The sequence below is a fragment of the Oncorhynchus kisutch genome, linkage group LG22 (assembly GCF_002021735.2).
Source record: "Oncorhynchus kisutch isolate 150728-3 linkage group LG22, Okis_V2, whole genome shotgun sequence".
Classification (NCBI taxonomy): domain Eukaryota; kingdom Metazoa; phylum Chordata; class Actinopteri; order Salmoniformes; family Salmonidae; genus Oncorhynchus; species Oncorhynchus kisutch.
Window position 1 is genome coordinate 19,974,363 of NC_034195.2, and position 13,950 is coordinate 19,988,312.

A 13,950-nucleotide genomic window follows, 5' to 3' on the forward strand; every position below is an offset into this window, starting at 1 on the left:
CTCTATCCTCAGACCCATACCTGTCAACCTCCATGTTAACCAGTACACAGCCATTTAGCTAGGCAGTCCAGGAAGCTAACCTGTATGTCCAGGTTTCCACAGGGTTATCTTACTGACACGGTGGGTATGCAATGTCATGTGAGTCTGTGGCATCGTCATACTGTCAATAGAGAAAGAAGAATTAACAGGAAGGGAGTTTGGGTTGGAGTCAAGTCCCAACTCAGAAAATACATTTTGGAGTTTGGCCCCTTTGCTTTACATTGTATCAAATGCATTTGTAAGTGCAAATCTGTTTAGTGGTACCAGTACTTAACAAAAGCAACAGCGTCATATTGGTAGTCTTATTAATGGACTGGAGGGTGATCGATAAGCCTCTTCACCCCTCTGTACAAATCACTGACCTCACTCCTTACTGACACCATGTAAGAACTAGACCCAGTCAGAGCTGCAGTATTTTCATTATCACCAGGCTGGTGCTCAGTGAGCCTGAGCAGAACAATCATTGATCAGACTGTAGCCTATTACATACTGCTTGTTTGGGGCTTGAGAGAGATTAACTCAATATGGACAACAACTTGGTATTGTAGGTCATGTTGTCTGAAGATATTCCCACTTCTCTACGGTGTCCAGGTATTAGCGACTGCAAATGAGAGTACAAGATTATGATTTTTAACGCAACAATACACATTTAAGGGGTCTTCTAAAAGTTGGATGCATAAATCCCCCAAACTCATATGGTATTACCATTAGAATACATATACATGTATAAGTGCCATGACCCTTTTGAAATGGAAAGTGTGATTCGATTATGTTGAAAGATCACATTTGCTTCTATCAGTTTCACCACTACACATAAAGCAGAGCTAATCTGAGATCAGAGCTGTCTGACCATGTTAAACCATCCTTTAATTTCCTTTTTTGTTCATCGAGCCGTGAAGACACAACATTTACTTTGGCTTGTACATTGGGACTTATTGAAATGCGTCTTCCGCTTGCATTTTTACAATCCATCTCCCTTGGCAACTGATTGCGGTGTCAAGTTGTTTGCCGTTCGGGGGAACACAAACACAAACTTGTTTCACTGTGCACTATCTTGAGTCTCTGCTGCTATTTTCAGCTCACACATACAGCATGAATTATTGGGTCTTCAGATATGATAATTGCTATGAGTCTGAAAGCCCAATCTGCATCACACAGCTGGTCTGACCAGAGGGAGAGGGAGATGTAAACCGAGCTGACTTTTTGACTAACAGCCTTTTGCTTTGCTGTTATTTTCCTGATTGCAGAGAAAGAGAGAGGGTGATGACAGTATGCTAGCTGCTTGTATTTAGCAGGGGACCAAACGGTAAGAGGTGAGAACAGAGTAGTGTGTGTCAGTAGGGAATCGACTAGTGTAAAACCAGGAATAGCACATGCACAGCCACATCCCTATGTCTGACTGTGACACTCACTGTCTGACAGCTTTCGTGTGGAATCCCCGGTGGTCTGCGCAGCAGTAGCTTGCCCAGCCGGGCATGTCAGCGCAAGCAGCTATTTACTTAGACATTTTGGTGTGAAATCTGAGAAGACGGGGAAACCAAGTGTATCTTTTCATACCTTCAGTGACAGGTTTTGCAAATGCATTTAGAGCGCCCTGAAATTGGGCATTTGAGGGCAACGCTGTGAAAGACGAAGTATTGATTTCCTCCAATATAGCATATTGGACAAGCCATTTGAGGTTGGAGCATGACACATTGGGGTCCATTGTTGACAAGGGCAGTATGTGTTCAGTGGTGAATGCTGCTCAATGTTTCAGACTGCCAGATGAGAACTCATTTAAATGTTAGTCATTTAGCAGACGCTCTTATCCAGAGTGACTTACGGGAGCAATTAGGGTTAATTGCCTTGCTCAAGGGCACATTGGCAGATTTTTCACTTCGTCCGCTCAGGGATTCAAACCAGTAGGCTACCTGCTGCCTGTCTAATAAAACATAAATACTAACATCACCATGCACACACCATGGAATTGCTTGATGTTTTGTTCCTTTGTTACATCTAATGTGTTCCGTTAAAGGAATTAAGCATCAGTTAATAAAACTCATTGAGCTTTTGAGATATTTGACACAAAATGTCATCATTAGATCTGAGCGGTTAATTGTCCCTGAAATTGAATTCGTTTTCTGTGAGTGATGATAAAAGACGTTGGCATTGCACGGCGCCTTATCACTTCTGATACTCTGCTTTAGTGGGAGATAGAAGACATGAAGACTTAGGGTTCAGTGTTGAGGAGTACAGAACAAAAATATAAACACAACATGTAAAGTGTTGGTTTCATGAGCTGAAATAAAAGATCCCAGAAATGTTCCATATGCACAAAAAGCTTATTTCTCTCAAATTGTGTGGAACAATTTGTTTACATCCCTGTTAGTGAGCATTTCTCATTTGCCAAGATAATCCATCCACCTGACAGGTTTGGCATATCAAGAAGCTGATTAAACAGCATGATCATTACACAGGTGCACCTTGTGCTCATAACCGCAGACCACGTGTAACCACGCCAGCCCAGGACCTCCACATCCGGCTTCTTCACCTGCGTAAACGTCTGAGGAGGGGGAGGTGTGTATTTCTATCTGTAATAAAGCCCCATTGCAGGAAAAACCTCATTCTAATTGGCTGGGCCTGGCTCCCAGGGGGTGGCTCTGTTTTCCAAGTGGATCGGGCTATGCCCTCCAGGCACGCCCAAGGCTGCACCCCTGCCCAGTCATGTGAAATCTATAGATTAGGGCCTAATTTATTTATTTCAATTGACTGATTTCCTTCTATGAACTGTAACTCAGTAAAATGTTTGACATTGTTGCTTGTTGAGTTTATATTTTTGTTCAGTAATAGTTCAACTAGTAATTGAACTACATTTTGTAGTAAATTGGTTTAACTGAATTCAAATCTATAGTATGTAGTGTTTTCAGTAGTTAATTACTGTTTTACCATGTAGCGTTGTAGCTAACTACTAGAACTACTTCTTAGCAAAAAGAATAGAACATATGGGTGAAGTAGGCAATCATTTCCTTTCTTTTTCGGCATCAGACCTGCCTAATTCTCACTTGAAACATTGTTTTTGTGTTTAATAGGCTAAATTCTACATTCTACATCTGACCCAAAAGTGATCTGTTCTTGCAACTTGTAGTCTAAGACATTTAAGATTTACAGTATATATGATAATTTCTCACAAAGTAGTTTGGATGTAGTAAACTACTTTTTCAAAGTAACTTTAGTTAAATAAACTATATTTTTCTTAAGAGTAGCTTCCCCAACAATGCTTTTCCACATATTTAATCAGAGAGTGTGTGTTGGAGCAGCAAGCTCTATACAGCTCTAGACCTGGCTCCAGCTGTCTCGCTGTACTGCACCTATCCTGTCTTCACAGGCGGCCTGAGCATTTTTCTTTGCCCTATTTTTCCTACATTGTTTTGTTCCTATTTTAATGATGTAACTTGTTTTGTGACCCATGTACTAATTTTCACTTGAATTCGGACCTGGCCATGCTCTGAAGGCAACCCACACATGTCCTGGATACTTTAAATGCTGCTGACTCTGCTTGGGTGGAGTAGCACAGAGGCAGACATTCGTTTTGAGTCAAAATCACCAATAAGCTCGACTCAATAGAACATATCCCAGAGATTCATGGGTTGTCACGTGTTGGATACAAGCACACGTTGGGAATTGAACTTTGTTGGAACAGCCTGTGTGTGTGTGTGTGTGTGTGTGTGTGTGTGTGTGTGTGTGTGTGTGTGTGTGTGTGTGTGTGTGTGTGTGTGTGTGTGTGTGTGTGTGTGTGTGTGTGTGTGTGTGTGTGTGTGTGTGTGTAAGTGTTTAAATGTGATAATATTCTTCCATTATGCCAGGGGGTTGCTCGGGAAAGACAACATGTTATTTTTAGTCTGTTTGATTTAGTGGATGAGATTTACCCAAGACAAGCCTCCTAAGTCAAGTCTCTTTGACTGCTGGGACTCCTAGTCTCAGCTCGGCTGATTTGAGAAGTTTGAGGATGCGTCTCACATCTTGCCTTTGACAGCCTGTCTCCTCTCCACCATTGATGTTTATCACAACTCTCTGGTCTATAATTATGTAGGGAGAACAACTCGATGTGCGTGGAGGGGAATGCTGTCCTGCTTCTTTACCTTCCTACCTGTGACCTGCGTTTCTCACTCTGCCAGCCAGGTGGGGACTGACTGGTGTGAACAGATTGTAATTTCCAACACCGACCTTGGGAATGAAGGAACAGAAGATTGCATCAACTAGCCCCTGGGGAAGGACGACTTCCTGTAGCCAAATTTGAGAACCTGTCAAAGTGGTTCATCTTGTTATCACAACCAGACTTGAAGACCTTAACACGACATTGACATTTCACAGTCAGGAAAAATTCATTTGTATGTTCACCTTGATGTATTTGTCTTAAACACTATAAAATAATGCGCTATCTAGAACCTTAAAGGGGTCTTTGGCTGTCCCCATAGGAGAACCCTTTGAAGAACAAAAATATTGGGGAGGCAGGTAGCCTAGTGGTTAGAGTGCGGGGCCAGTAACCGAAAGGTCAAATCCCTGTTCTGCTCCTGAACAAGGCCGTCATTGTAAATAAGAATCTGTTCTTAACTGACTTGCCTAGAAAAATAAAGGTAAAACACTTTATTTTTATTTTTAAGAACCCTTTTTGCTTCCAGGTAGAACCATTTTGGTTCTAGGCAGAACCTTTTGGAGTTCCAGGTAGAACCCTTTCCACAATAGGTTTTATATTGAACTAAAACGGGTTCTCTATTGAACCAAAAAGTGTTCTCCTATGGGGACAGCACCCTTTTGGAACCCTTTTTTCTATGAGTGTAGCGGAGAGCAGGGGTGTGCTACAGTAGCGTTGGCAGTTTATCTGATCAGCGTTACACCTGCAATGTTCGAACAGAATGTTAGCATCCAGGCAGCTCTTTAACTACCATTCATTGTCAATGGTGCCATCACCACAACACAGAGGCCCTTAGACCACCTGCCTAATGCCACAAGGGACATGAATGGATGAAACAAATGGGAGTTTTGACTGAGTTTTTACATTTCTGTTCCCTCTTTACATGCAGTGAGAGTGGGACCGGTGACCATGACATTGGAGGTCACATTTGAGCACAGTCCAATGCCCCAGAGAAGGGATGGTTATATTTCCATAACTGTTCAACTGGCTTTAACCATGCTATCCCTCCCAGTTCCTACCTCTGGGTGAGGGACCAGACCAGCTGGGAGATGGTTAACCCCAGCCAGCCAGGGACAAGGTTGGTTTAAAATATTTTTGTGTCAATAGCATCGGTTTGCCTCAATTATAGGTGAGTGTATCCAGTATTAGACTCAGTAGGGTGCTCTCGCTCCATCTCTTGAACAAGGAGTAATCTTGCCCCTAGCTCAGAGAATCAGAAAAAGGCCTGACCCCATTCCATTTGTATTGCTGACACAGAAAGAACATTTATTCTCAAGGTAGAATTTTTTCTTTGACTGGAGTCAGTATGAGCCATTTTGTGTCATTGTGTTTTTCATTAGGAGAGAGGTGGTTTCTACACACTAAAAACAAATGGCTCTATATAGTGCCAGTTCTTTGGCTTGTCGCGATAGCGAAACCCTTTTTTTTGTGCTATATAGAACCATTTTTGGATGGGTCTATAAAGAACCATGCTCGTAAGGTTCTAAAAAATGATAGCGGTACAACCCTTTTGATGCTGTATAGAACCCTTTTTAATGGTTCTGTATATGTAACGCTTCTCGTTGGTGGAAGGAGAGGAGGAGCAAAATGAGGCGTGGTAAAACTGAACACTACACAAAATAACAACGAAGAGAAGACAAAACAGTTCTGCCAGGTGAACAGACACTAAACAGAAATTAATCACCCACAACCAAAATGGGGAAAAACAGGCTACCTAAGTATGATTCTCAATCAGAGACAACGATCGACAGCTGCCTCTGATTGAGAACCATACCAGGCCAAACACAGAAATAAAAGATAGAAAAAAGAACATAGACTACCCACCCCAACTCACGCCCTGACCAAACTAACACAAAGACATAGAAAGGAACTAAGGTCAGAACGTGACAGTATATAACCTTTACGGAGAACGGTTCTATAAAGAATCTTTCTCAATCTCAAATGTTCTGCAAATTACATTTTAATTCAAGAACCATACAGGGTTCTTTTTGCTGGTTAGCCATACTATTGTTAAAATATCAAAGGTTTTATAATTGTATTATTTGACAAGTTGAATCAAGTGTGCTAGCTCTGGAATGGCTGGGGGTCCCTGAGGAGGGAAATGAGAACCACTGTTGTAGACATCAGTTCTCCATTGACACAACGCCATATCTGAGTCTTTCAAAAATCACAATCACTGGCCATTGTCATATTTAACATACAATGGCGTAACACAACAGATCACATCAACTGGAATGACACTCTCACTCACGGTTGCACAAAAAGAGCTTTGCCATTGCCCCTACATTTCAATTATCACTAAAAGAAGAAATAACTATTTTCTGAACCGCAAATAACCATTAACCGGCTCATATGGTTCTTCATTATGGTCATTATGGTTCCACATACAGTAGAACCATGACGTCCCAAAGAACCCTTGAGGAATATTCTTTGTGTATACCTGCCTCTTTAAAAACACATTTTTATTCAAGTTGAGTGGTACTTTAGGTACTTTTTATTGTCCTTTTTCACAAGGTACCATTTTATAGTGTTTTATAATGTCTCCTGTTGTGTCTACCTGCCTTCTGTTGTCATAAAGCAGTCTATTTCCTCACTCTTTCACACTCCATCATCTAGAACTCTGTACCGGCATTAGTTCTGCCTCAGCTTCTCTTCAGAGGTTACAGGAAATGTTCTACAGGTGTACGATCTTCATTTTTATTATAATTAATGGACATTTTTGTAGGGGTTGATAATTTTAATGTAAGGGAAAATCAAGTCGGATATTTCAATGTGGAAATTAAAAACTTCAGAAGCCTTTTTAAACCTAAAATACACTAAAACGTTCTCCTCCAACAGGGTGATCAAATTAAGATCCTACGTCTGTACCCTACCCTTCTGAAATCATAAAAAAAATGTGTATGTCTGTAATTTTCTTTAATGCATGTTTACAATATGTGTAGAAAGCAGCAGACATGAAAGATTCATGTCACGGTTTCCACCCGTCTTTGATCAAACCAGGAGAGGTACATGGGTCAGCCAGCCTCCCTGCCATGAACAACGAGAGGAAGCATGGAGCTGAGCTGTATTAAAATGTTTTGATGCATGGGGGTGGTCCAGCATGCGACACTGACGTATTATGGAGACCACTGTAGCCTGGATTGAGACAGGCCCATGATGAATGAGGAGAATCCACATTGTTCATCATTTCACAGCAAGGCTAACGTTGACCACAGCCAAGCCCGTCCACTCTCCCCATACCATCCTCTCTTCCTCCCCCTCTGGCACAGGTGATGGCTACCTTGCTCAGACGGGCCAGCAGATGAGATTTACCCACGGTTCTCTTCTTCCTCTGAGGCAGTTTTATCAGTAGGCCCTTCCCCTCTGCTCTTTCTGTGGGGGATGGAGGTAATGAGTCACTATCTCCCAGGCTTTGGTATGCCTCCCCAGTCCAGATCAATACCCTGGCATTTGAGTCATGGAGAAATACAATAGTGTGAATACAAAAGCCTCACAATTTATCATTGTCCATTAGTTGATGTTTTCATTAGTGTGCTTACTATAGTAGCAAGGGCAAACATAAAATTGTACGTCAGAAATGTTCGTGTTATTAGAGTGGTTCTTCATGAATCTGCCCAGAGTCATTACTTCTACCTCTTCTTGTTATTTTTGTCCATGGCCTTCATCTCCTGCCCTCATGAAGGTAGAAATACAGTATAAAAACCTACTATTAAAAAGTGACTATAGCTCTAGTTGGACACTGGTGCTTGATGAGATGATACATTTGTTGCCTAAATTCAGTGTCATGTGTTGTCATGTGTTGACAGCATACTGCATAGTGTCATGTGTTGTCGTGTGTTGACAGCATACTGCATAGTGTCATGTGTTGTCGTGTGTTGACAGCATACTGCATAGTGTCATGTGTTGTCGTGTGTTGACAGCATACTGCATAGTGTCATGTGTTGTCGTGTGTTGACAGCATACTGCATAGTGTCATGTGTTGTCGTGTGTTGACAGCATACTGCATAGTGTCATGTGTTGAGAGGCTGTCAACATGTTCACTATTGAGGAATACAATATGTGAGCAGAGATACACTGTTGTTGCAATGAACAATCAACCCAGCAGGTTGATTGAAAACGTTTTTCACCGAGGTCATCTTGGGAAGTTGATCGGTCACTTACAATGACCTTTCATATCTGTCAGCCTTTGGATGCCCTGAATGATCCCAGTTTGCTGCAGTTGATTGGAGGAGATCGAGAGATTGATCCATTGAAATCTGCTGGTCACTATTCCTCTAACAGCAGAGTTGATAGAGAGAGTCATTGTCCTCACTGAACGCCGTCCAACCTGTATGTTTGTGCCAAGACCCAGTGGTTGTACCATTGAGCAGAGAGGCAGCTATTAAACGGATGCATGTCAGATTTGTGTTACATGCTGGTCAGCTGTAAGGGTTGGAGACAGTGTGTGCACCCCAAATGACACCCTATTCCCTATGTAGTGCACTACTGTTGACCAGGGATTTGGTCAAAAGTAGTGTACCGTATAGGGAATAGGGTGTCATTTGGGGTGCTCCCAGAAACATTGGCTGTGACGCCGGCTGGGCCGGCGTGTTGAAGTCACGTTAACCTCCCTGGCCCTGGAAGTAGATTAAATTGACAAAGACATTGGGAATGGGATCCCAGGGGACCACACATAACTGGGAGCCCATGAAGCCCGTGACCTCATCATTGTTAATCTATTAGAGGCCATTTTATGCACCCATTTATGCATCCAGCCACTCTATAGTGAATATCAGGCGTTTCTCTTCATCATCTTTACTGTATATTGAATTGCTTCAAAGTACATGGAGATGGGTTGTTTTACTGTGATCTATTTGTTAATGATGTACTGCACATGTACGTTACTACAACAACACCCTATTAGTGACGGGCCATTACAGATACACCTTGCTCACGCTAGCTACCTAGCCCTTATTGATTCATGTTGGTGGTGAGAGTCCTAAGAGGGAACCAACCGACACGAAACACTACCAGATGCATTCTGATAACATTCAAGTGGTGTGGCAGATAACGGATTCTGTAGACAACATGACTGATTCCCTTCCTGCTCGAGGTTACACAGTCTCAGAAATTAGGGATTGCTTTGTGTGCCTGGAATGAAATGACTGGGCCACTTCCAGGCTTACCCAAGCCTTTCATGCAGTTCAGAAAGCAGCATTCTGCACCAGACCCTATTTACAAAGGCTTAACACGACCAGGCAGGAAGGGAGAAGTTAGGCTCAGACAGCTATTAGATTCCAGAATGTACGTGAAATGGGAGGTATCATTGTGAAGGCAGTCAAGGGCACACCTTTGTGCTCACCATTACAACTGGCTCACTTTTCTCCATTTCTGAGTCTGCTGGTTCGTTCTGCAGCAGAGCAGTTGTATGAAATACTTAAGAAACCAAAATAATCCTACCATAAAAGTACATGAGTACATGATTCACAGAAGTATTGTTGTGAATTTTTAGATACTACTGTTGACACCCGCAATAACATCTCCTAAACATGTGGATTTGACCAATACAATCGGATTTGATTTGATTATGAGATCCACTTGGTCAGTGTCTCAGGGCTCAATTCAATCGCTCTCACATTGCATTATTCTCACAGTAGCTCTTTTTGCAATGGTTAACATTTACCACACAGTGTTTGGTTTTTTTGACTGTTTAAATCTATACTACCGGTGACAGGTAGACTCTGCTGTTTCCAGTGTTTTGAATCAATTTGCCGGTGTACAGCTTAAACAACGATACTGTGTAAACATTCCTGTGGCGGATTCTATTATATTCCGTCCTGAATGGGCACAGCCCACCAGGGAGAGCTCTGTGGTGTTCTAGCATTCAATTTGTTTTCTGGAACCATTATCTGTTTTGGCCTGTAATAGGTCCAGTGGTCTAGTGATTTGATAATCTGTCTCATGCTCCCTGACCTCTGACCTCCCCACCCACCCCCCCACACACACCCTCACTTCCCACCTGGTGTCATCCCCAACCACCCTCCTCACTCACAATCAACCCTCCACACCTCATCCCCATCACTCACCTCACCTCAACTCAACTCAACTCACTCACTCCATACCTAGCGTCATCCCTAGACAGTAAATGCATCCTTACACACTTTGAAGTAGATCAACATGCCTACACCACCAGCAGCCAACTAATTGTCTGTTTCGTTCAAGCATCTAAGCAAGTCCCTCAGCAGGTGACTCATATAGTGTTAGATGGTGAGGGATTTCAAGAGTTACCTCGGAGGTACGTAATCAGGAGACAGGAGAATGACTCAGATGAGCAGGGATAGAGTTGGTGTTAATGCACACCACTGGATATTTAAGCAATAAGGCCCGGGGGGGTGTGGTATATGGCCAATATACCACGGCTAAGGTCTGCTCTTACGCACGACACAAAGTGGAGTGCCTGGACACAGCCCTTAACCGTGGTGTATTGGCCATATACCACAAACCCCCGAGTTGCTTTATTGCTATTATAAACTGGTTACCAACGTAATTAGAGCAGTAAAAATAAATGTTTTGTCATACCTGTGGTATATGGTCTTACATTTAAAAAACAACTTTATTTAACTAGGCAAGTCAGATAAGAACAAATTCTTATTTTCAATGACAGCCTAGGAACAGTGGGTTAACTGCCTTGTTCAGGGGCAGAACGGCAGATTTGTACCTTGTCAGCTCGGGGATTCGATCTTGCAACCTTTCAGTTACTAGTCCAACGCTCTAGCCACTAGGCTATGCTGCCGGTCTGATATACCACGGCCGTCAGAAAATCAGCATTCAGGGCTCGAACCACCCAGTGTATAATGCTTATTAGACTACGAAGTGTAACACGAGGCAATATGTTAGCTTGTTTGATATGGATAACAACAGTAACCTGCAAAATATTTCAATTTTCAACTGCATTTCATTATCTTTTTAGCTCTGTGTCTGAAACAGTACCTATTTTACAAGTAGCCAACAACACTGCCCCAATCACAGGAGAGGTCTCTGATTGTCATCTCAGCCATTCATTTCGACATATACGGGAACATCAGAATACGCTTTTATGTACCCTTGGTCTGTCAAGCTAAACCACAGCCACTCTAACAATTCACAATGTATTTCTCCCTCCGAAGCTCCAATTTGATGCTGCATAAATGAACTACTCAGATGAGCCCAAGTTATTTCAGAGTGAAACAGGCCAATTAGACCGTGGAGGTCAGTGCTGGTTCGGTAGAACTAGGCTTAGACGCGGAATAAATAAAGGAAATAGACTGTGTTTCCATACGGGAGCCACATCGACAGAGACAGTGGTGTCATTACCTAGTTATGTGTTTCCAGGACAGGAGATGAGCACTCTGTCTGTCTGATGGAATGGGGACAGGGAATGCTAGAACTCTCATAGTTTCCATTCCATTCCCCTCTTTTTGGTGAGACTCGGAGGCGAGGGACGACACTTTCTTGACTTTTAACTAAACTGATTACTGTATCTGGCTTCAACTACCATTGTTATTCTGGGCCGAGAAAACATATGCGCAACAACTGGAGAGGAATGTGCAGACGCCAAATGCGAGTGGAACACATGATTTCCCTGAGACTGTGATCAGTCAATAATAATCCCTCTGCATGTGTTTTCTCCTGCAGTAACGATGCTGATCAGAATCCTAGACATCCACGGCATTCACATTTGGTTAGAGTATTGACCTTTAAAAAGTCAAAGTTGTTGTTTCACTCTTCTAGAAATGTGTAAATGTTCCTTGCTGGCTGCTATATGGTATTGAGCTAATAACAATCAATGTGACAATGGTCCTCCTACTGCAGTGAAGACCAAGAGCATTTACATACATCAATACCACAGAGCGCCCGCCCTTGGCTCTCACTGCTCAACACTCCATAGAAACACATTCAATATCGAGCACATTTGTATTACTTTTTACTTGTCCTGTCCGTGCAGACAGACACAAGTATTATCAGCCTACTTCATACTGGCACTTCATAAAGAGATGCACTAGATAAGACCATGAGTGATAGACAAGCACCCTATGAGGTTCTCATAATCATCTCCTCCAGATTGGCTGTAGAAAGCATCCCGTCCATCCCATCGCCTACGTGCCCCTGCGGCTAAGCCGTTTCAGTAGGAGGAAGGGTTCTGAGGGGTGAAAGATAACAGGTGGAGGGTCTCAGCTTGCCTCCAAGGTTGTTTGACCTGTTAGCTCCATCACTGTGATTAACATAGTGGTGACATGGTGGTCTTCTGAGTGGCAGGCAGTGTGGAGTGTGTTCCACATGAAACCCTGATGAAGACAGCTTGATGTCGAGACGTTGGGAAATAAATGATTGCATCTGAGCTTTTAGAGTGTGCGGTTTTCCTTTTCTAAAGGGTGAGCTCTGTCATTAGGGACATGCACCACCAGGATGAGCTCTGTCATTAGGGACATGCTCCACCAGGATGAGCTCTGTCATTAGGGACATGCACCACCAGGGTGAGCTCTGTCATTAGGGACATGCACCACCAGGATGAGCTCTGTCATTAGGGACATGCACCACCAGGATGAGCTCTGTTATTAGGGACATGCACCACCAGGGTGAGCTCTGTCATTAGGGACATGCGCCACCAGGATGAGCTCTGTCATTAGGGACATGCACCACCAGGGTGAGCTCTGTCATTAGGGACATGCACCACCAGGATGAGCTCTGTCATTAGGGACATGCACCACCAGGATGAGCTCTGTCATTAGGGACATGCACCACCAGGATGAGCTCTGTCATTAGGGACATGCACCACCAGGATGAGCTCTGTCATTAGGGACATGCACCACCAGAATGAGCTCTGTTATTAGGGACATGCACCACCAGGATGAGCTCTGTCATTAGGGACGTGCACCACCAGGGTGAGCTCTGTCATTAGGGATGTGCACCACCAGGGTGAGCTCTGTCATTAGGGACATGCACCACCAGGGTGAGCTCTGTCATTAGGGACATGCACCACCAGGATGAGCTCTGTCATTAGGGACATGCACCACCAGGGTGAGCTCTGTCATTAGGGACATGCACCACCAGGATGAGCTCTGTCATTAGGGACATGCACCACCAGGATGAGCTCTGTCATTAGGGACATGCACCACCAGGATGAGCTCTGTCATTAGGGACATGCACCACCAGGATGAGCTCTGTCATTAGGGACATGCACCACCAAGATGAGCTCTGTCATTAGGGACATGCACCACCAGAATGAGCTCTGTTATTAGGGACATGCACCACCAGGATGAGCTCTGTCATTAGGGACATGCACCACCAGGGTGAGCTCTGTCATTAGGGACGTGCACCACCAGGGTGAGCTCTGTCATTAGGGACGTGCACCACCAGGGTGAGCTCTGTCATTAGGGACATGCACCACCAGGGTGAGCTCTGTCATCAGGGACGTGCACCACCAGGGTGAGCTCTGTCATCAGGGACGTGCACCACCAGGATGAGCTCTGTCATTAGGGACATGCACCACCAGGGTGAGCTCTGTCATTAGGGACATGCACCACCAGGGTGAGCTCTGTCATTAGGGACATGCACCACCAGGGTGAGCTCTGTCATCAGGGACGTGCACCACCAGGGTGAGCTCTGTCATTAGGGACATGCACCACCAGGATGAGCACTGTCATTAGGGACATGCACCACCAGGGTGAGCTCTGTCATTAGGGACATGCACCACCAGGATGAGCTCTGTCATTAGGGACATG

The 13,950-nt window shown here is 43.8% G+C and overlaps 1 protein-coding gene across 1 annotated transcript in view; it reads left to right on the plus strand.

Annotated features, from left to right (window-relative positions):
• agbl1 (AGBL carboxypeptidase 1) overlaps positions 1-13,950 on the plus strand; it is a 150,901-nt gene that overhangs the window by 72,614 nt on the left and 64,337 nt on the right. The window lies entirely within an intron of this gene.